Genomic DNA, 24,771 nt, shown 5'->3' with positions numbered 1-24,771 from the left:
CTCCCACACTCCCGGCAGTGTAAAGTTCTCGTAATCCGCAAATAGTTGCTCGGCTGGGTGTCCTTCGGCGTAGCCTGCGTGCCTTCTCCAGCGATAGCCGCTGGCACGACTCCAGGAAGAGGCGTTCACGTCACAGACCGACGCGCCGGTGTTGTGACGTCGTGTGCATCTCTGCCCCATGCGTCACTAGGAGTCTCCTGTCTACCACTCTTCGTTCCACTCCTGTATCAGTGGAAATGGTGCATTGCCATTGCACCAAACTCTCGTTCAGGTCGCCACTTTGATTCCTGAGCGAGTCTACGAGTATCAACTTATGCGCTACCCTCCATAATAGCTAACCATGACTCCGAGAGAATGTCGTCGTTTGGTAATCTGGGTCAGTACGTGTATAGCTGGATTTCAAAATCTTCGTACTAAGTACTGAGATCTTTCCTTGTTTCTGCGTCACTGAAACAATATTTAAACCTAAACAACATTAATGAGTGCTCTTGGGTATTCGGCTGAGCTGTTGACACCATTTACGAGGTGCACCCAGAAAGTAAGTTTCATTTGGCAATAAAAAGAAAACTAGAACAGATAGAGAAAAAGTATTTACCAAATAAACTACAAAAACCTTACACTATATTTCTACATAGCTCACACCATTTTGTAGTCTGTGAACCATGTAGTATCATGTCCCTTGAGGTCGTCATCGTTGCATTTGAGCACCAAGAAACGTTTTCATGTGCAAAAAGAGATGGAAGTCGCTATGGGCGAGGTCAGAGCTGTACAGAGGGTCGTCAAACTATTTCCAGCCAAAGTCCAGTAAGAGTTGTTGTGACTTATTCGCGTAGTAAAGCTTATGCAAGTGAAATACGGCTTGTTTCGTGCTTTGCCTAGCGGTACAGACATTTCACCACAACTTTTAACTAGCCTAAAATTATCTGTTTTCCGGTCTCGGAAACTGTCATACGGCCGGGAGAGCGGTGTGCTGACCACATGGCCCTCCATATTCACATCCAGTGACGCCTGTTGTCTGAGGATGACACGGCGGCGGGCGGTACCGTTGGGCCTTCATGGCCTGTTCGAGAGGAGTTGAGTTTTTTTAAAAAAATAATCTGTTTTAACGTCATTTTAGGATAATTCAGTATCTTAAACTTGGCAACGGCCTTGCCGCAGTGGAAACACTGGTTCCCGTCAGATCGCCGAAGTTAAGAGCTGTCGGGCGTGGCCGGCACTTGGATGGGTGACCATCCGGGCCGCCATGTTCTGTTGCCATTTTTTGGGGTGCACTCAGCCTCGTGATGCCAATTGAGGAGCTACTCGAGCGAATAGTAGCGGCTCCGGTCAAAGAAAATCATCGTAACTACCGGGAGAGCGGTGTGCTGACCACACGCCCCTCCTATCCGCATCCTCAGCTGACGATGACACGGCGGTCGGATGGTCCCGATGGGCCACTTGTGGCCTGAAGACGGAGTGCTTGCCGGAATAACAAATTGGAAAGACGAAACGTTTCTTCCCAAACATACCCCAGGGGTCTCTTCTCAAATTTTCATTTTGCTCGCAGATAGCGCCAGATATGTTCTTCAAGCGTGCATTTCACTGAAAAGACGTTTACTGTAAGCCGAACTACGACCTTATAAATTTCGAACTCAGAAATCGACGCAATATATTTACATATTGCACGAAATTCACTGTAAATGTAGCCAACCCATTTTTATCCCCTTCCAAGTATTTTATCCCTATTTCCTCAAAACCACAAACTTATCGCTACAGACCGATTTCCCTCTGTCCAAAACTGAATTTTTGTTAGCATTTATGTTTCAAATGGACAGTTGACTTGTCTTTTATCTTCAACAGAATACCACCAGTAGCAAGAAATTTACCTACGACGAGAAATGATAATAGACCCCTCTCTTCCTTTACTTACAGTAATCTTTCATCTGGTTCACCAGCGCGGCACTGACTTGCAATTGACTACGTCATAATGGTTCGTAGGACAAACTCGTCCGCATAAATTTAACTTATGAAAGTTATGGTTACCGGAACTGATTTGAAGACAGAACATGATAAGAGAAGAGATGAGAACGTCAACGAAGCTTTTATCTAACACTTTTGATTATTAAATTTCGGTTCAGTTCCTCAGCGAAACTCCTCTCGTAGGAAGGTAATGGGGTCACTTTAATGCGTTATTGCTATTCTCCCACTTCAGGCCGAAATGAAACACACGAATTCCATAGTACCACGATAAGCATCGACATTATTGACACGGGAAAATGATTGCGCTCATGGTATGGAGTTGCCAGGAGGCTGAATTTTGCTTAAGGCCTTCGGGCGCATCCGCGTTTTGGCTTCAGCACTCGGCTGGAGAAAGACGTCATTGCATAAGACAACGATTCACGAGCGAGAAGAAGATATCTTATTCAACCCACTGGAGCTACTTATGGGTTGAATGAATGTAATGAGCACGTATTTGAGCTGATCATCTCATGATGAAGGGAACATGCAAATATCTTTAAAAGCAATAAAAATTTGTTTACACTCTTAAAATCAAACTGAATAAATCGAAGGTTCGCATGGTGACTTAAGTCTAAAACACAGTAGATGAAAAGCTTTAGGGTTTCCAGTTGGGTAGAAATGTTGAGATACCACAATGTCTCGACCAGCATCATACTCATCATTTTGTAGCGAAACTTTACAATATCTCAACCCTCCCACTCTGCTGTAAATTCAAGAGTTGTTCATCAGTAGTATACGCCGGGAAAGTCTACATTCACACATAAAATGCTATACTCGACTGTGTTCGAGGAATGGAAGACTGCACACTTTAGGCTATTTGAAAAATAAGTGACAAATTTCATATAGACTTTTTAATTATTATCAGCGTTAATCTTGAAATCTATATCTGATATCCAATCAATTGACTTTTTGGTTGACATGTAGGAGATTTCTGCCTTTTGGTATTTTGTATCAAAGGACAATAACCATTATTACGAATTCTTTATCTCTATTCAAGACCTAATCTCTCCTTCGCATTGCCCAATCTCTCTGTCATACTGCCTTTTTACTACTCCGTGACCGTCGTGACAAAATAAGAGAAATCAGAGTTCTACGGAAAGATTTATGTTTTCATATTTCACAAATGTCCTGCTCACCCGCTAGCAAACACGTATGTGTCAATTGCAGAGTAATGATGTAGATGTAGATGGAGAAACATCTAAAGTAAGCAACTATGGCTGTGTCATAGCTCTCTACAATATGATTTATTCTGCTAATCATTTTGAGAAGATTTTTTAAATTTTATTTTTATTTATTTATTTATTTTTTACTGTCTGTCAGGCACCCATCGCACCTACATTAGGTTGATTCTTAACACATATTCTGTTGTACATTTCATTAGTTACTCCACTTCAGTGGTAACAGAATGTGAAGGGAAACTGGAGGGAATCTTAAAAAAAAAATACGCCCATTCGACTAGAACAATTTAGTGAAATCATGGAATATCTCATCTGGCATGCCTGTCGAGATTTGAACCCCAGAACTTCCGAATACCGGTCTCTTTCTTATCTATTACATATAGAATCTCTTTATTTTCTGCTTATATAGCCTTCTTTTAGTTTTTTCGGAAGAAATACGTTTAACGTTTCCCAAGTTCCATTTGTGATTTCTCGACGTGTCACTGGTTTAGACAGCTAACCCCACTACTTGCAGTCGCCCTAGCATTAGCCTTTAGGAAGATATGGGTGGAAAACTCGCGCGCCGCAAGACTGATAAGCGTCGTTCTGAGCTAGGTAACTGCGCAGACCAAGTGACAGAAACGGCGCGAGCGGTCAGCGCCTCTTGCGTCAAAATGTCGCTTGGGTTAAGGTCGCAGCGCAGCGAAGCAGAGTTAAAACTGCTCACAAACCAACTGCGTGACGTCTCCGGTGTCTCAAAAAAGCTACCGACAGCAACCTGCATTAGTCATGTGTGTCGCGTAGGCAGATAACTCGACTTCATGTCCCTGTAAACGAGTGTGTACTTTACATTCCGTTATCACAGCCAGCAATCATAAACTGTTCGGCATTAAAACTGCTAGACGACAAAGGCGGCATTCAACAAACGAAACTGGAATGCAGTGCACTACACGCCTGGATATCCATTTGGTTTGGCCTCTGAACGCATACGCACGAAGTACTCTACTGGCCATTAAAATTGCTACACCGAAGATGACGTGCTACAGACGCGAAATTTAACCGACAGGAAGAAGATGCTGTGATATGCAAATTATTAGCTTTTCAGAGCATTCACACAAGGTTGACGCCGGAGGAAAGTTTCCAACCGATTTCTCATACACAAACAGCAATTGACCGGCGTTGCCTGGTGAAACGTTGTTGTGATGCCTCGTGTAAGGAGGAGAAATGCGTACCATTACGTTTCCGACTTTGATAAAGGTCGGATTGCAGCCTATCGCGATTGCGGTTTATCGTATCGCGACATTGCTGCTCGCGTTGGTCGAGATCCAATGACTATTAGCAGAATATGGAATCGGTGGGTTCAGGAGGGTAATACGGAACGCCGTGCTGGATCCCAGCGGCCTCGTATCACTAGCAGTCGAGATGACAGGCATCTTATCCGCATGGCTGCAACGGATCGTGCAGCTACGTCTCGATCCCTGAGTCAATAGATGGGGACGTTTACAAGACAACGACCATCTGCACGAACAGTTCGACGACGTTTGCAGCAGCATGGACTATCAGCTCGGAGACCATTGCTGCGGTTACCCTTGACGCTGCATCACAGACAGGAGCGCCTGCGATGGTGTACTCAACAACGAACCTAGGTGCACGAATGGCAAAACGTCATTTTTTCGGATGAATCCAGGTTCCCTTTACAGCATCATGATGGTCGCATCCGTGTTTGGCGACATCGCGGTAAACGCACATAGGAAGCGTGTATTCGTCATCGCCATACTGGCGTATCACCTGGCGTGATGGTATGGGGTACCATTGGTTTCACGTCTCGATCACCTCTTGTTCGCATTGACGGCATTTTGAACAGTGGACGTTACATTTCAGATGTGTTACGACCCGTGTCTCTACCCTCCATTCGATCCCTGCGAAACGCTACATTTCAGCAGGATAATTCACCACCGCATGTTACAGGTCCTGTACGGGCCTTTCTGGATACAGAAAATGTTCGACTGCTGTCCTGGCCAGCACATTCTCCAGATGTCTCACCAATTGAAAACGTCTGGTCAATGGTGGTCGAGCAACTGGCTCGTCACAATACGCCAATCACTACTCTTGATGAACTGTGGTATCTTGTTGAAGCTGCATGGGCAGCTGTACCTGTACACGCCATCCAAGCTCTGTTTGACTCAATGCCGAGGCGTATAAAGGCCGTTATTACGGCCAGAGGTGGTTGTTCTGGGTACTGATTTCTCAGGATCTATGCACCGAAATTGCGTAAACATGTAATCACATGTCAGTTATAGTATAATATATTTGTCCAATGAATACCCGTATATCATCTGCATTTCTTCTTGGTGTAGCAATTGTAATGGCCAATAGTGTACATAGCAGTAACAACACCCACATTCTATACGAGGGGCGTTCAGTGTGTAATTCAAATACGTTTTTTCCAGAAAGCAGGTTGGTTTTATGCACGATTTCAGTACACCATATTATTCCCCACTCTTTTATCTAAAAATCCTGTTTTCACCATAATATCCGTTCAATGCGATAGCCTTACGTCACCTCACTGGGAGGGCCTGTATGACCCTATTTTTCCACCTTATTGGTCGCTGCCGGAGCTAACGTCTTATTGCACGAATAACCCTCCCGCGTACTGTTTCCCGCAGAGTGCATCCTTCGCTGGGCCAAACAATTGGGAGTCGGAAGATGCAGATTCTGGAAGTAGGTGGATGAGCATAAAAATCCAGAATATTTGTGAGTTTCTCTCGGCTGCGCGTACTTATGTAAGGTCTTGCGAATTATTGATAAGGAGAAGTTCGTTTGCATATTTGTGGCGACGAATACGCTGAAGTCGTTTCTTCAGTTTCCTGAGGGTAGCAAAATACATTTCAGAGTTGATCGTTGCGCCATGAGAGAGGACATCATAGACAATAAACCCATCAGATTCCCAGAAGACGGTCGCCATGACTCTACCTGCTGAGGCTGCAGCTTTGAAGCTTTTCTTCGGTGGAGAACTGATATGGCGTTTCCCAATGGATTGCTGTCGAAGTTGTGAGCCCATGTTTCATAGCCTGTGACGATGTTCGACGGCAATTCCGCACAGATGTTCCTTCGTCCTCTTTATGGTCTTCTGTTATGCAGCGTGGAACCCAGCGGGCAGACCCTTTGAGTACCCCAACTGGTGGACAAGTGTTTCAGCATTACCAGCAGAGACGTCCAGCTGTGCAGCGTGGTGTTTGATTGTGATCCGTCGATTACCTCGAATGAGAGTGCCCGTACATCTCAACATTCGCAGGAGACACAGTTGTGTGCTTCTTGTGCAATAATTTACCAACAGCCGTCGTCCCACGATCCATAATGGATCAACGAAGATAGTTGTGTGCGGTCGGCCGGCTGCCGGAGGCGGGACAAGTTCGCGCAACCTTGTTTCGATGATGACAGACGCCTAACCCAGCGACCCACAGTGCTTTTGTTAACCGCCAGGTCTCCGTAACTATTCTGCAAGCATCTATGACTATCTGAAACACTCCAGTTTTCCTCCTAAACAAACTCAGTGACAGCTCTCTGCTTGCAATGCACCTCCGTTACAGACGCCATTTTGTAGGCTACATGTACGGCCACTACCCATCGGTATTTCATGAAAGTCTAGGGGCTGAAGCGAGAATATTCACTATATCCCACAATAAATTCCGCATTTTTTCAACGGCAATGAGTCCAGAAAAAAATCCTGGATTCTCGTTCAGAAATCACATTTACATATTGTTTGTTCGTGTGAAGATCATGTTACGGCTCATTTAAGAAGGCGAAACATGCGCCAGTACATATAGGAATTCGTCAGCGGCAGGAACGTGTTGTATAGAGACTGTAGTTTATCGTTCAGCGATGTTGCTACTCGGACGGTCTGAATACCACGGCAGTCTTTCGAATACGAAATCTATGGATTTAGGAGGGCCATACTCAACGCCGTGTAGGGTATCAACGGCCCCACGAGATAGCGCATGACACAGCGATATTGTTTGCTTTGCCTTTCAGGGTAGTGGAGCCACGTCTCGCAATTTGTAGAATGAAATGGGCTTATTTCAGCAAGACCAGTGTCCACAGGAACAGCCGGCCGCGGTGGCCGTGCGGTTCTGGCGCTGCAGTCTGGAACCGCGGGACTGCTACGGTCGCAGATTCGAATCCTGCCTCGGGCATGAATGTGTGTGATGTCCTTAGGTTAGTTAGGTTTAAGTAGTTCTAAGTTCTAGGGGACTGATGACCTAAGATGTTAAGTCCCATAGTGCTCAGAGCCATTTGAACCATTCCACAGGAACAGTGCAACGACGCCTGCACCACGGGCTGTCAGCACGGCGACCACTAACGGGACTTCCCCTTGACGCGGCTAACGATGGTGCACCAGTGACAACATTGGCTACATAAGTGACAACACGCCGTCTTTTCAGACGATTCCTTTTTTTGCACACATTATCACATGGGAAATATCACTGGCTGCGGTGAGAAAAGGTTTCAGTCATTATATATATCGTATCGGGGGTACGCTGTGCAATCGTTGTCGTTACACAGAAACGCAGAGATTTATGTGACGGTCAAAAGGGCTTGATCATTGGCTATCGGACCAAGGTTGGAAACATTCCCAAAACGGCTAAGTCTGTAAACAGTTCGCGTGCCGCCGTGGTTAAAGTACACCTTGCATGGCAAAATAGCGCTATTCAAATTCGGCTCCGAGGCAGCTGTGATGCACCATGGGCCACAGGTGACAGTGGTGAAGGGCGGCTGCAGATATGTGCACTGGCGAATAAACGTGCAAATGTTGAGCGACTGACTGCCCAGATGAAACAAGAAGCTACCAACAGTGTCTCATGAGCGACCGTTTCAGCTAACGTTACTGTTTGTGGGCCTCCGCATCAGGCACCAGTATCATGCACGCGTGCTGACTGGCGTTCATCAGCGACGAAGGCTGGAATTTGCACGCCAATATCGCAACTGGACGTCCACTGTGTGGCGAGAAGTGGCCTTTTCAGATGAATCAATGTTTTACGCTCCACGGAACAGATGCCTGTTGGCGTGTGCGGCGTGAAAAGTCTGATAGCAAACACTCTGCAATTATCCTCGGAAGAGTCCAACTGCATGAGGGAGATTTATTGCCTGGGGAATGTCTTCGTGGCCTTACCTGCGTGACCTCGTTATTCTGGAAGGCACAAATAAGCATCTATCCTTGGGGATCATGCCCACTCCTACATGCAAGTTGTTTTTTCCTCAGCACGACGGCATCCACCAGCAGGGTAATCTAACGTGTCACACAGCTCGCACTTTACGTGCGTGGTTCGAATAGGGTGAGTTTACCATACTTCCCTGATCACCAAACGCCCCGGATTTACACTATCGAGAGTGTATGGGACCACATCGATCGGGCTGTTCGAGCCATGGATCCTCAACCCCGAAACCTAGCGCAGCTGGCTACGCCACTGGAGTCATAATGGCTCCACACATCTTTCGGTATCTTCGAGTATCTCATTAACTCTCTTCCTGCACATCTCGCAGCGATCCTCGCTAAAAAACGTGTTATTCGTGCTTTTGACAGGTGGCCACATTAATGTGACTGGACGGTGTAGTTTGGAGTGCCATAGGGTACACAACACGATAATCTTCGGTTCGTATAGCTGGTTCTTTGGACAGCAGGCATTACATGTTGAGGCCAGAATCTCCCTGTGCCCCATTTTGAACATTCTGTGATGTTACCTGTCAGCAGGGTAACGAAAGGTCGCACGTGGTTTGCTTTCCTAAACTATTCACAGTGTGATCGTCTCATGCCCTGGCCATCACGTTCTCCAGATCTCTCACCCAATGAATCATCTGGTCATGGGTTGTCGAGAGACTGGCACACCACCACTCGCCAACCACCGTGATTGATAAACTACGGCACAGGTCTGAAGCAGCATCGAACGACAGTCTCAGATCTATGAAGCAAGCTCATTTCAGCCATTTTTCCTACGCCCTGTAAACCATCAGGTTTTCAATCATGTATTCTTCCTAATGCTAATGGCCTTACTGCAGTGGTGACACTGGTTCCTGCCATGTCATTGAAGTTAAGGGCTGTCTGGCTGGACTAACACTTGAATAGGTGACCGCCCTGGTCTGCCGAGCGCTGCTGGCAAGTGGAGCGAACTCAGCCCTGGTTAGGCTAATTGATTGCGAAGTAGCTGCTCGGGAGAGCGGTATGCTGACCACATGCCCCTCCATACCCGCATCCAGCGGAGCCTATTGTCTGAGGATGACAAGGCGGTCGGTCGTTACTGCTGGGCATTCCGAGGCCTGTTCGGACAAATATATTCTTCCTACTATACTATATAACCACCCTAAGTAAAATTCTGTTAGGTACTATACTTCCCGGTGTTGCAAATTTTACGATTAGGAGTGTAGATGTCTCTCAATTAGAGGCACGTTCATAATCCTTTCAGTTACATTCTACTCTGCAGATAGATGACGTTCATCTGACACTGGAAATGTAATAAAACAGTCTAGACCGTTTAAAATGTTTTATATTAAAAATGGTGTCCGGTTTCAATGAATATCTGATCATCCTCAGACTTATACAGACTCCTTGCTGACTGCTGGAGCTGGTGTCACGAAGCACTAACTGTTCCTGGCTGGTGCAGTTGCAGTTGCTCATCACACCAGCCAAGAGCAGTTGGTGTTCCATGAGACCAGCTTCAGTACTCAGCAAGAAGTCTATAACGGTCTGAGGATGATCAGATATTCGTCGAAACCGGTCACCATTTACGCGGTCTAGAGTGTCTTTATTAAATTTTTAATAATATTTCATGACCGCTGACATTTCCTAAAACAGTGTTTCAAAAAATTTGCCTGATGATTCTAAAAAAATCTTAACATTATTATTGCCTTCATTTAAACTGTTTTGCCTCAAACTTGAAATATCATATGCAATAGGCACTCGGAAAGTATTTCGCATGAATCGGCTGTGGTTGGCTATACAGACGCGCAAGCAAACGCGCGCGCGCCCACACGCATATATATATATATATATATATACTGCCTTTCTCTTCAGTTCACGCCATTCCATTAAAGAGTGGAAGCTTTATTTTTTAAGAGAGAATTACGGTGTATATCGTATCTTGTGTTTACTATGTAAATGTCATTGTTAGTGGGGGCGATACTTGGTACTTCATTTACAAAAATGTCCTAGTCATAATAATAAAAAAGGGGAAACTTATGGCACTCCTAAAACCCTTGTCTGTCAGGAAAAGGAAATGTTTGTTTTTTCATCACTAGAAGAGTTTCACCTAATGCCTAGAATGAACAGTGTCCATCTCAAGTCGTAGTGGTTAGTGAAACTGCTGTGTTGGCTACTATGAGAGTCAGCAGTGACACGAACAAGGAAGGAGAGAAGTTACGATGGCCGATGGCAGAAATCCAAAATGATCTGTACAGAATTGCAGATTTATAGAATACTTTATTTCTTAGAGGAAAGATACAGAACTTCTCGTTATGAAGTGGCCTGCTACTTGCAATTACGTTTACTCTCTACTACTATTCGCAGAACACAGGCTGAGTATCGTGCTCCTATGATGCTCTCGAAGTCTGAGACCGAACTGGGGCCGACCAGCAATGGGCGGCCCGTTAATTCAGCGTTGTCAAGGGACTCTGATCTCTGTCCTCCTGGAGGTGTGGCGCTGCCCGCTCTTTGCATTGGCACGCAAGTCAGCTCCTTCTTGACGCCGTTTCGCGGCGCTGCGCTGGTCGGCGAGCAGTAGATACGTTCCGACTGCACAGAAACCACCAAACGAAACTTCAGACCCTGTAGTTGGTTAAATAAAACGCTCTTTGCCTGCTATGTACACTATATGATCAAAAGTGTCCGGAAACCCATTACCAAACATTAATATGAGGTGTGTCCACTTTCGCCTTTATGACGGCTTGAACTAGAAGTCAGATAATCTAGTGATGTTGGACGATGGGGTCTATAGCGAAATCTACGTTTCAACTCATCCCAAGCGTCCATTAGGTTAAGGACGGGACTATGGGCAGGCCAGTCTATTTTAGGAATGCTATAGTCCACAAACCACTGTCTCACAGTTGCTGTTTGTGACATGATGTATTATGATACTGATACAAACAATCGTCGCCTCTGAACTGTCCCCATATTGTACACAGCAATCAAAGCTGTAAAATGTATTCATATGCTTTCACATTTAGCGTTGTCTTAAGTACAATAAGTGCCTAGCCCTTGCCTATGTCCCTGCGTCTGCTCGTAATATTTCAAGAACTATTTTTCTTCCTCCAAGCAGTCATATTATATAGAGATGGTACTGATGAAAAGTTTTAATGATTATTACGATAGTTTTGCATATCTGTTATCCACCCCGAAGGTACTAAAAGTCAAGTCGGAAAGAAGTAGCTTAGAAAATCTTCGTTCTAACTGTTTTTGAGTACTGCTTATCACTCTGGCCGGTCTAGAGTTTACGTCACAGTTTCGTTTCGTAACTACGAGAGCACCATGCTGGTCTTATCAAACTTCTGTAGCAGGCACTACAAGATACGTTGACGGTCACGGAGAGTTTATTGTTAAAATTCGGAGAGCTGCGATTCAGGAAGAGGGAGGCAACGTATTCCTTTCTCTCTTATACACCTTCCGAAATTATCTTCATAGGAGAATAGGGAATTTCTAGCTTGAGGTAGTCTTACTGAGAGTCGTTCTTCCCGCCCGTCATTTGCAAGCTGTGCAGCATCTTTCTTCGATGGTTTACCATTTTAGGTTTTTCACGATTTCTGTTTTTCTTTCCAGTCATTAAAGCCGTGACAATTCTCACCGCTCTTCCATGGATGCCCCTCTTAAGTCCTACTTTGTACAGTATTGAAGAGTGGGTCGTATAAGTGTTTTGTAGGCAATCTCGTTTGCAGAAAATCTGCAGTTTGCCAATATCCTGCCAATGGATAGTAGCCTGCAGTTTGCCTTACCTATAATTGAGACTTTACTGTTGGTCACCTGTTACCCTCAAATATTTTTATGACATGACTGACGAATTGTGACTCATAAATTCTATGGTCAACGGGTACCATACTTATTAAACTCTGGCACTCTTTGCGATAAATTCTACAATTTATCACTAAAATCTTGATTTTATCATCTGTCTAGGCCATTTGTTGAGGTCTGATGTGAGTAATTTTGAGCCATCTGCAGCAACGTTTACCCTGGCTGATTGCAGACTCAACATTTTAGGCATCACACAAACAGTTGTCTCATTAAGTACTTGTGAATCAGTCTGGCAGAGACGAACAGTGATTAGCAATCTGAAGGGCTTATAAAACTCGTTGCGTTGTGACTCGGTGTAGTGCCGAAAGGAAAAGATTACATTGGCCGTAAGCGGCAAGCGGACTTCTTAAAAGACTGTCTAATTAATGTTTGTAGATATCTGCGCACAGTCATCCGTCATTTTGACGGTAATCATAGTTCCATGCAAATACCGGTGTTGGTAATTTCAAAAACTGATTTCAGCTGGATGGATTACTGTATACACGTTTCAAGAGGTATCGCGCACACTATACGCAAACATTTAGCAAGCGTTCTCAGACTTGAACTTGATTCACTCTAGACGGATACAGATGGAGTACACCAATTTCGTCCTTCGTCTCCGTCCCCGGGAGCGGTGCAGGGAGGGGGGGGGGGGGCAGAAACGGCATTCGGCCACTCACTGTCACTGAACAATGCCGACCCCGGTTTCCGGATTAACACTTTCGTACTGGAACATCAGGTATCAGATACACGAAAACACAGAACGTCTGCGCTAATGCAATTCAGGTTAACTCCACAATCTAGTCACACTAATGTGACCGTCGCCTATGTTCGACGTCATCGTTCAATTACCACTCACAGATTTGTTTTAAAGTTAGTTAATTAGCGTTTAGCGGTTTCACATAATAATATCACGTAACAGAAAGCAAATTCCTTTTTAAAAGTAATTATATACGCTACAACACATTCACATTTGAGTCTTTAGCACGGAAATCTGCAAGGAATTGTCCATTGATTTATTTCTTTCGTAACACTTTTGTATAATTCACATTATACTTCCTTTTTTACGTAAGGTTTTATGTCAGGATATTATCTTAAGCTTTACATATTGCAATCTTGATCAAATTTGCGTACTTAGTCCTGTGTTTAGAATGACGAGTTACTTTCTCATGTTCGTCCCATAAGTATGCCATAAGTCGTCCGTTAATTTAAGTCCAAAAACTGTATAAATTGCCACATGTTTATATGGATGAAAATTTAATCAACACATTGCATAGACACGGAAATACTGGGGTATCAGTTTAGTAGCGTTCTGTCAAGGTGTTCATTCTATAACACTCGGCCCAGTTATAGTTATGTGACCACTGCCCATGTTCAGCGTCAACAAGCGTTAAGCATTCACTGACGGCAAGTGGCAGCACTAGCAGTGGAGGGTATATAAAACGTGGGGGGAGGGGGATGTGGAAAACAGTGCAGTTGTTGCTGTAATGCGGAAATTCAGAAAGTAGTCTGATGTCCAGAAGGGCATGATCATTGGGTTTCAGGCAACGGGTGGAAGCATCTCCATACGGCTAAGTTTGTAAACTGTTCGTGTGCCACCGTGGTTAAAGTGTACCGTGCATGGCAAAATGGCACTAAACAAAACTTGCACGGAGGCAGCTGTTGTGCATCACGGCCCACAGATGCCAGGGTGTATGTGTATACAGATGCGAAACTGTTGGTCAACTGACCGCCCAAATGAAACAAGAAGCTACCAACAGGGTCTCCCCAACGACCGTTCAGCGAACGTTGCTGCGTACGATCCTCCGCAGCAGGCGCCTGCCTCATGTTCCCATGATGACTGCTGCTCATTGTCGACGAAGACTGGAATTTGCACGCCAATACCGCAGCTGCACGTCCACTGAGCCGGCCGTTGTGGCCGTGCGGTTCTAGGCGCTTCAGTCTGGAACAACGAGACCGCTACGGTCGCAGGTTCGAATCCTGCCTCGGGCATGGATGTGTGTGATGTCCTTAGGTTAGTTAGGTTTAAGTAGTTCTAAGTTCTAGGGGACTGATGACCTCAGATGTTAAGTCCCATAGTGCTCAGAGCCATTTGAACCATTTTTCGTCCACTGAGTAGATGCTCAATCGGAGAGACGGCCGTTGGCGTGTACGGCGTGAAACCTCTGAAAGCAAATACCCTGCAAAGCAATCGTCGGAAGAGTCCAGGCTGGAGGAGGGAGCGTTATGGTGTCTTTTCTAGGTGATTTCGTCATTATGGTCGGCACAATGAATAAAAAGAAGTTTGCATCTATCCTTGTTTTTCCTTGGCATGATGTCGCCTATCAGCAGGGCAATACAAAGTGTCACACAGCTCGCAGTGTTTGTGCGTGGTTTGAAGAGCAATAGGATGAGTTTACCTTACTCCCCCAGCCACGAAACTCCCCGAATTTAAACCCAAACTAGAATCTGTGGGACCACCTCGATCTGCCTGTACGCGCCACGAATCCTCAACTAAGCAACCTAGCGTAATTGGCCATTTCTCTGGAGTCGGTGTGACTTCACATTCCCGTCAGTACCTTCCAGAACTGCACTGACACTCTTCCTGCACGTCTCACAGCAGTCCACGCTGTAAAAGGTGGTTATCGGCTTCTGACAGGTGGAAATGTCGTATGACTAGGGCCTCCCGTCGGGTAGACAGTTCGCCGGGTGCAAGTCTTTCGATTTCACGCCACTTCGGCGACTTGCGCGTCGATGAGGATGAAATGATGATGATTAGGACAACACAACACCCAGTCCCTGAGCGGAGAAAATCTCCGACCCAGCCGGGTATCGAACCCGGGCCCTTAGGATTGACATTCCGTCACGCTGACCTTTTTTTTTGTTGTTGTTGATCGTTGTGTTTGGTCGTTGCGGACGTCACATGACATCCGGTGAAGTTCGTTTTTTGATCCTTCCACTCAGTTTTTTATTACAGAGGCCAACCAGCTCTCTAACCGAACACGCTGAGCTACCGTGCCGGCAGATCACTCAGCTACAGGGGGCGGACATCTGACAGGTGGTCACATAATGGTGACTGGTCAGTGTATAAGCACGCAGTGGAAAGCGAACAGGTATTCGACAACTTCAATGACGAGAAGAATTTTGAACAGGCTGCATCGTTGGACTCGTAGACAGTTCGGCAGTTCTGACTACTGTGAGCGGTTCTGACCGTAGCGTACCGTCGAACTGAAGACTGAAGAAAGTCTGAAAAACTTTATGATTACTGCACGAAACTGTCCGATTACGTAGCTGACATTTGACAGCGAGCTGGCTGGTGTGCCCCCGTTAGCATTACACCAATATTGTGTTAATAGTCGCCATAGCGCCATGTCAGACTTTGCACCCGACAGCAGTTTTCGATGCTCTCTTTGTGATCGCTGCCATAACAACAATCGCAGATTTATTGGGGGAATCTAGACCTTCAGTTTCAAGTCTTATGACACAATGCAGAGTTCACGAGGAATGTAAATGTGTCATGTTACTCGATGTGACCACCACACTCTGTTCCCTGCTGCACTAGGTATTTACGTGGTTCAAATGGCTCTGAGCACTATGGGACTTAACATCTCAGGTCATCAGTCCTCTAGAATTAGAAGTACTTAAGCCTAACTAACCCATGACCGAGGCAGGATTCGAACCTACGACCGCAGCGGCAGCGCGGTTCCGCTCTGAAGCGCCTAGAACCGCTCGGCCACAGCGGCCGACAGGTATTTACTTATAGACTATGTCAGAGAAACGTAGGAAAGCGCCGGCCGGTGTGGCCGAGCGGTTCTAGGCGCTTCAGTCTGGAACCGCGCGACCGCTACGGTCGCAGGTTCGAATCCTGCCTTGAGCATGGATGTGTGTGATGTACTTAGGTTAGTTAGGTTTAAGTAGTTGTAAGTTCCAGGGGAATGATGACCTCAGGTGTTAAGTCCCATAGTGCTCAGAGCCATTTGAACCAATTTGAACCGTAGGAAAGCGTCATTCTCAAACAGTGAAGCAGATTGAATGTTTGGTAATCATGCCGTGCCGCTGTAAAGACACAAAAACCACATGGTAAGGACTAAGTAATCGTTTTAGGTAGAGTGTTAGGTGCTCTCCAAACACAAGGAAACTATCATGTAGAAAATCTTTCACTCCCCTTTTGAAAATATATGAGAAAACTCATTTCTTTGCTGTAGCGCAGAACGATAGCTGCCTCCTTCTAGAGAAATGAAATCAAAGCAATTGCACCTGCTCAAATTTAGCAAAATTGGAAAGATGTTAACGTGTTGGTGGTTCCTATAGAATGATATCCCGACCGTTGCTGTCGTGGGAAATGAGGAACTTATCTACGAAAATATCTGAATGTCACCATTCATGAATAAAGTTCACATGTGATCTCTTCAGTGATGTTCTGCAAGCGGCAGAAACACGATTGGGTGCCTGGCTAACAAGCAACCTTAAATGTATCAGGTACCTGAATCTTACTGAGCTCGTAGTGTCCGGTAAGCTGCACGTAGTACTGATTTACCCTTGCATTGATAAGCTCTACTCATTCCCTGATTGATTGCTCCGCACCCACGGAGCACTGTATGGCATTTGATACAATCGTTTTTGTTCGTTATACACAAAATAGTGTCAACGTTATTTGGCGATAATCTGTCGACTTTTATTCTGAAAAGAACGGTGTTGTAGTACAGTGGCCACCTTAGGTTTTATTTTGTGAAGATGTTAATTGTCTAGGGAAACGCCAAGTATGTATCCATTATAGTTCACAGAAACACATGCACGTTTCATAATATAAGCCTGATGACGTTGGCGAAGTATCGGGCGAAATAGTTTCCATCAAAGCAGACCCACAATCGTGTTCTGATTAACCATTCATTTCAGCAGCCATTGCGTGTGTACCTGTCTGTGCGCACGTGGATTGGTGTTCGTGTTTTATATTGTTCTTCTGTTTGCCCATTTAGTATACGACGCGAAAAACTGAATCTTCTTTCCCTCCAGCTTGTGTCCCGTCTGCGACAGACTCTAATAATCACTGGCGATTGCCCATCCAGTATTTGGTTATAAATATTATTACTATCATTATTATTATTATTTGTTTTAAAGTCAGCAAACGCTGGCCAAATACGTCATGTACTTTCTTCGTTTCTTATGTTGGAACGTTAATTTCTTGCAAATACCACTTAAAAATAAAATTTATCATAGTAAATGGTGACCACTGGCTAGTCGTTGAAAGCGGTCGTGATATACACCAGTGTGTAACTGGAAATGTTGTTTAATTACTATGAATATGCTTTTGTTAGCGCATGTTATCTTACGAGACATGGAGTTCAGCCGGACCCGGAAAGAATCCACGCACCGGATCAAAGATCGCAAGTTAGTACACCAGCCAGCCTGAGTGTGGTTCTTAGGCGGTTTCCCACAGTAACTTAGGCAAATGTTGGGCTGGTTCCCAAGTTCTTCCTCATAGAATGCGATACTCATAAAACAGAAAATGTTAACGCTTTTCACAGGCAGATGGTGCACACGAGTTCCTTCCCTTAGTTTAAGTTGGCGACTGTAGCGCCAGGAAGGGCTTCTGACCAAAACGGTTAGTAAAAAAATTGGGCAAACCCTGACAAAGTGGAACCCATACTAGGCGAGATAAACGCTACGTGAAAGCAGGAAAAGGAAGAAAGATTCTTTTGCTGGCGCAAAGCTCCACTGAAAAAATTTGAGGCGCAAGATCTACTTGATTGCTTAGAAATTTAATATGATTAACAAACCAATGTAATTTAATACGATTAATAAACCCCTTTCTGTAAAACTAATTAAGGGGCAATTTCATTCATCTGGGCGTGTAGTATTAGCTGTTGATTATTGTACTTATAAGATTATGCAGTATGTCCGAAAAGTTCCCGTGCCCCTGTATTAAAACAGCGAATTGTACACTGTCCACACACATTTAAGTAACCACCTGTAAAATACTTGAATAATCGACTTTTTCAGCGTGGACTACTGCAAGATGTGCAGAAAGAGAGACGTTGAGGTCCTCGAAGGAACCGACAGGGATTTTGAGTTACGCCGACTCCAGCGCCGTGACCAGCTGCGCTGTTTCTCGGTTGAGGACCCACGGCGCGTACAGTCCGATCGCGGCCGTCTCGCAGATTCTAGTTTGGCTTTAAATTCGGGGAATTTACTGGCCGGAAGAAAATGGTAAACTCATCCTGGTGCTTTCGAACTACACACTTACACTGCCAGCTCTGTGACACGGTGCATTGCGCTGCTGATAGACGCCATAGTGCTGAGGATAAGCAATCTACTAGACATAGCCCCAAGGATAAATGTATAATATTGTTGATCCAATGTGCCTTCCAGAATGACGAGATCACATAGAGAATGCTACGAAAATATTCCACAAACCACCACGCTCCCTCCTCCGACATGGATCCTTTACGTTAAGACGTTCCACGCCCTACACGCCAACGTCCATCCATCCAACGGAGCGTAAAACGTGATTCATCTGGAAAGACCTCCTGTAGCCACTCAGTGGACGCCCAGTGTCGTGTTACCGTGCAAAATTTCCAACCTTCGTCACCGATGAACAGCAATCAGCTTGGGTGGGTGCATGAACAAGGCGCTGGCTGCGGAGGCTCATTCATAGCAACATTCTCAGAACGGTCGTTGAGGAGACACTGCTGGTAGCTTCTTGATTCATCTGGGTGGTCAGTTGCGCAACAGTTGCACAACTATTCGCCCGTGGTCCGGAATACTTTCCTCGGTAACGGTTTTGGATAGCGTCATTTTGCCATTCACGGTGACTTTAACCACAGTGATGCACGAACAATTTACAAACTTAGCCGTTTCGGAAATGCTTCTACCCTTGGCCCGAAAGCCAATGATCATCCCCTTTTGGACGTCAGATAAATGGCTCCATTTCCACATCACGACAACAATTGCACTGTTTTTCGCGTCACCTGTCACGCTGTATACAGGGTGAGTCGCGTAAGACGTAACACCCCCTTTATTCCGGGGGCGATTGCACATATCGGCACGCAGTTTTCGGCGAATCATAGCGGACTATGGGGCACATACGTTAGTACATGCACAATAATCACAACGTTTATATTGACCGAGATAATGAGGCAAGTACATGTTTTATAAATGGGACGCTATACTTTTTTTACCATCATTCGAACGCTCTGGAAAAAACGCGTATAGTGATGTAACGCATGTTGCTATTGTGATTCAAACTTTGCTTAAAAGAGGACGGATGAGGATTTACATACGTAGCGTAGGCCGTGCATGCTGCGTAGAGCACGGCATTGGTAACGCCACGTAGCGCTCTGTATGAAAATCACGGCTGTGCTGTGTGCAGTCTGTGGTTGGTTTGCATTGTTGTTTGGTATTGTAGTCTTGGGCAGCTGGATGTTAACAGCGCGTAGCGTTGCGCAGTTGGAGGTGAGCCGCCAGCAGTGGTGGATGTGGGGAGAGAGATGGCAGAGTTTTGAGAGCGGATGATCTGGACGTGTGCCCATCAGAGACGGTAAATTTGTAAGACTGTATGTCATGAACTACTATATATATTATGACTTTTGAACACTTTTAAGGTAAATACATTGTTTGTTCTCTATCAAAATCTTTCATTTGCTAACTATGCCTACCAGTAGTTAGTGCCTTCAGTAGTTTGAATCTTTTATGTAGCTGGCAGTAGTGGCGCTCGCTGTATTGCAGTAGTTCGAGAAACGAAGATTTTTGTGAGGTAAGTGATTCATGAAAGGTATAGGTTATTGTTATTCAGGGCCATTCGTTTGTAGGGATTTTTGAAAGTCAGATTGCGTTGCGCTAAAAATATTGTGTGTCCGTTTAGTGTTGATCAGAATAGGTAAAGAGCGAAATGTCTGAGTACGTTCAGTTCTGCTCAGCTGTTTGAAAAACAAATAACGCAAGGGGTTTATCAGCACAGTAATTCATTAATTTTTCTAAGGGGACGTTTCTACGCGACTCACCCTGTATACTGTCCACTACTAGTACTGCCACCTACCGTCTGTGAGTATTTATTGCACGTTGACGCCGAAGACAGGCTTGGGTCCAATTAATGTGACTAGGCCGTGTATGTAAGAGTATTTATAAGAGCTATATATCCAGCGAATCTTTATATGTACCATCGTGCCTTACGCAGAGACCTAAGCGTCTACACATTGTTTTTGACATCATTCGGAGCGTCTTCAGAGTTGTGTTTCGAAAGGATTTTTCATTGTCTTTGCACATTTCCTCATTATTCTTGCACTGAAGCTGAGACTCGCGAAATAGATTATCCCCGTATTAATTTGTCTGGCCTGGTAAGGTCCGGGCTTCATGGTGTCCATTTCAATGAGGCTAAAGATATTGCTGAACCACGCTCAATGCAGAAGTCTTGAAACTGTCTCTCAAGAAACGCACGCACTAGAGTAGCAAAGTCTGTCCTTATGTAACCACACATGATCCATAGTTCGCTAGTCTTCGAGCTGCACGTTTACAACATTTCCAAATAAGAATTTCCACTGGCATACCCTTCTAAAAACTATGGTTCCAACAGGTGTCGTGGTGGCTTGGTTCAAATGGCTCTGAGCACTATGGGACTTAACATCTGTGGTCATCAGTCCCCTAGAACTTAGAACTACTTAAACCTAACTAACCTAAGGACATCACACACATCCATGCCCGAGGTAGGATTCGAACCTGCGACCGTAGCGGTCACGCGGTTCCAGACTGAAGCGCCTAGAACCGCTCGGCCACACCGGCCGGCCGTCGTGGTGGCATCCCAGTCCATATCATAGTAGGAGGCGGGTTGCTTTCCAGCTGTTACACACAATGGAGATTTTCCACAGACCAGAAAAACCACATTCCTCCTATTTGAACTTAATATATCGCCCATTCATCGTGTACGAAACAAGGTATTTGCAGATTGTCCAACAAAACAGACAGGCTGCGACTTACCACTTCGTGTCGTTGTCAGATAATTCGTTCAAAAATTCGATCTAAATTTTATTATTTTCAATTTTTTTGTTTTGTTCACGAATTGTTGACCGCTGTTCTTGAGATCCAGCTGCTTTTTTGCGAATATATTTCATTGTTAACTATTCAGTTGATTGAGCGACAGCGGCAAAGTTTTCCTCTCGCATTTTCTTATGTCCGTCACTCGGCCTTTCTTCGGCACTGCCTTCGAGACGGCATGAGAGCGTACGTAAATCATACAGAAACTGTAAACTTTATCGAGGCCATATTGCTTCAGACCGGTAGTTTGATAAACTGGGGCGCTTCCGTGGTGCCGTAGAGAGTAAGCTGCAGTCGACTGTATAGCGCAGTATCAGAACCCCCTTCCCCTCACAGTTTTGCTTCACTGGGGAAACCGCTGTTGCCTAATTACCCAACGCGTCAATCCTTAGGCTACTCAGTGATTAGAACCATTTAAATATATGTCCCTTTCACTTCTAAATAGGTACGTAATATGCACAGTGCCAAAAAGCTTGGAAGTAGATTTGCAATTCGTTATAACAGTACAATGGAGACAGCTCCGTATACGACACATGGAGAAATATACGCGTCCAATATTCTTTCACACGTCTCGAATGATAAATGAATTTATGAAACGTTAACAAATGTAAAGGAATTCCGGAGAATACTGTAATAGTTTATTTGTTTCTTCTTCTTTCGTTTCCTCCAGAAGTAGAGCACTTTATTTTAACCGTGTCTCAACCTTGAGATTTAACTTGCATCCACTAATTTCCTTTCTTTCCACAGTTCATTTCTTACAACTTTCCAACTTGAAAAAATTCACTTTGCCTGTCTGTTTTGGATCATTCGTTTGTGTCTATAGAAAGCAATCCTTCCTTTTCGCATGATGTTTTGACACAATTTCCACATGCAAATACAGTTCATTGTTATGGCGTCTTCCGTACCCTCTTACATGACCTAAGATCTTCTTCGACACTTACCTTTCTTTTGCGTTTACCCACTGTCAGAGCTCGTCATTGAACGACACAGTTCATTTGTTGGTAACATCAGTAGATCGTCTTGTTACTGTCTAATCTTAAATTTTGTCGTTTTGATGTGTGTGTGTGTGTGTGTGTGTGTATGCGCAGAGAGAGAGAGAGAGAGAGAGAGAGAGAGAGAGCACGCACGCTCTCGTCTGTCTGTTGGTCACAACACTCAGGAATAAGACTGACGTTTTAGGTACGTATGTAGCGGTGTTAAGGAGTACGGGAATTTCTTCGCGTCATTAGCGGCGTTAGTGCACACTTGACTAGCCATTGTAGTGCGGGAGGCTCACCGAGGAAAGAGCAGTGTCTGCATAAAATTAGGCACTTTTATCGAACTATCCATTACGCGAAGGGGATTCTAGTGGTTTATGATACGTGAAGCCATCTGCTTTGATCCTAAAAATATGCGGGCATTAACCTCAATTCTCGTTAAAAGCCTTCTCTGTCCTCGTTTAGGTGCTGCTGCGACTTAGAAGAAGCGGAAGTCAACTAGTTTTAATTCTCTTCAGCGCCATAATACAGAAACTGGATGCTAAGAGAATGATTTCTTTAGTAGAATTAATGTAGTTCAGCGTCGTGTGTTTTCACACTCATTTCACTGATAGAAATGTGTGGCTGTAAGTGAATTTTTCTCGTTCGTTCCTGAGCAGACTATAAATCGCTTAGCAGTAACTTTTTAGATTCCTTCTCTTTACTTTTGACGTCAGCGTTTCACACGCTTCTCACTCAACTTTTTAGAATGCGTATTGTATCAAAAGAAGGCTAATAGTATGCTCTAGTAAAGCTACGATGTACGGAAACTTATTTTTAAAGCAATTTTAAACCAATCTGTACACCTGTAGATTGCACACCACATCACTCGTGAAAAGAATACAAAGGGTCCATTTGCTTGAATTGCAGCGCTTTCGAAGTAAAGTGTACTTTAATCGTCATTTGTCTCCACAATTGGTAAGCAAAGCTGGTGTAGAAGCACCGCCTTTTAACCACGTTGTCAGTTTGCTTTTCTGTGATGTCTCTTCAAATCGTCGTTATTCAGTATAAAAATACAGTCTTAGCCTTCATGCGGTCCGTTGAATAGCTGTTTTCTAATCAAGTGGACGTTATCTCATTTTTCCTGTTGCTCATCGTGAGTATGTTTAACAATCACAAAACAACACAGGTAATTTTTGCAATTATGATGAATTAGAATGCTGTCGGAGTCAGAGAAAATGAGAAAGGATTTTCTTTAAATACCCGTGTTTGTAACCCTTTATTTTAATCTTATTTTACTGGTATATATGTTTGGCAACTTTGCGTCACTGAGTACAAAATATAAACGACTTCATTCTTCTTTCTCTATAAACTTTCCGTGGACCATCGGCCAAATTAAGTTTACTATTTTTGTTGTTGTTCCTGTATTCTTTTCCAGTATTTACTTAGACATTTTACTAAGTGTCAGATTATTGTACATTTTCTACCGACTTCTTCCTTAACTATTTGGAGGACAAACACAGTTCTGTTTTTTCGACACATGAATAACGATTTTAGGTATTATACGCGAGTGTTAAGGTGTATTGGCTCCTGCCTACTGTCTCGTTTAATATGGAATTATTATAGAAAGCAACATCCAAAAATATGAATCACAATCATAACTGAAAGAGGATTTTATAATTTATTCATACTTATGGGTGACCGCCTGGGCACACTAGTTGCTGGCGCAAATCTCCGAAGTGGCACCTAATTTAATTGAGATTTTCACCAGACTGGTGAGCCACATGACGTTATTTCGCCCTAAATTGTCAAGACTCTTCTCTGCAGTGGCACGAGTACTGGGTGCAGCTCTAAAATGGGGGTGATGTCGTAAAGAAAATGGTTCAAATGGCTCTAAGCACTATGGGACTTAACAACTGAGGTCATCAGTCCCCTAGACTGAGAAACTACTTAAACCTAACTAACCTAAGGACATCACACACATACAGGCCCGAGGCAGTATTCGAACCTGCGCCTAGAACTGCTCGGCCACAGCGGCCGGCGATGTCGTAAAGAGTTTGAACGGAACTTTAGTACTGCTGTATTTGACACAGTGAACGTGAAATCACACCGAGTATAGGTGTTTTATAGCAACTCTAAATTTATTATACCAAGCCCTAAGAATAGAAAGATTAGTCAAATATTGTATCCAAGAGTGAGACGGTGAAAACATCTGCAGACATAAATGCTTCGATTGTGATACACGAAGCAACAAAGCCTGGAGTTCGTTGAAATTATTGTGAAAAGGAAGGAAGTTTCAGAGGCTAAACAGCACTTCAAAATCGGTATAAGTTTACTGCACGTTTTAAATCCAGACAGTCCACATTTTTCCCATTTCATAATCCCAAAGGATTTACGGCGGTAAACGCATCAAACAAGTGACGTCATTAAAGTTGTTGTCATTTTGATGTAGGAAAATATTACGTACCTTGTTTCTAGGAGTCATTCATTGAGTTACGATTTTTCAAAAAGGACATAACAGCGACAAGAGGCACATAACAAGCGGTGCTTTTGAAACATGATAGTCAAACGTGTATTTCAACGCGGACCAATTTCTCATTTGTGCCTAACGTATTAAACATAT

The 24,771-nt window shown here is 44.3% G+C and overlaps 1 protein-coding gene and 1 pseudogene across 1 annotated transcript in view; both read left to right on the top strand.

Moving 5' to 3' along the window:
• LOC126229635 (sodium/hydrogen exchanger 3-like) overlaps nt 1–24,771 on the top strand; it is a 702,719-nt gene that overhangs the window by 187,946 nt on the left and 490,002 nt on the right. The window lies entirely within an intron of this gene.
• Nucleotides 1,140–1,257, top strand: LOC126229642 (5S ribosomal RNA; annotated as a pseudogene).

Source organism: Schistocerca nitens, unplaced genomic scaffold (genome assembly GCF_023898315.1).
Source record: "Schistocerca nitens isolate TAMUIC-IGC-003100 unplaced genomic scaffold, iqSchNite1.1 HiC_scaffold_376, whole genome shotgun sequence".
Lineage (NCBI taxonomy): Eukaryota > Metazoa > Arthropoda > Insecta > Orthoptera > Acrididae > Schistocerca > Schistocerca nitens.
The sequence above is the reverse complement of the archived record's forward strand: the minus strand, read 5'-3'. Positions and strand labels throughout refer to the sequence as shown.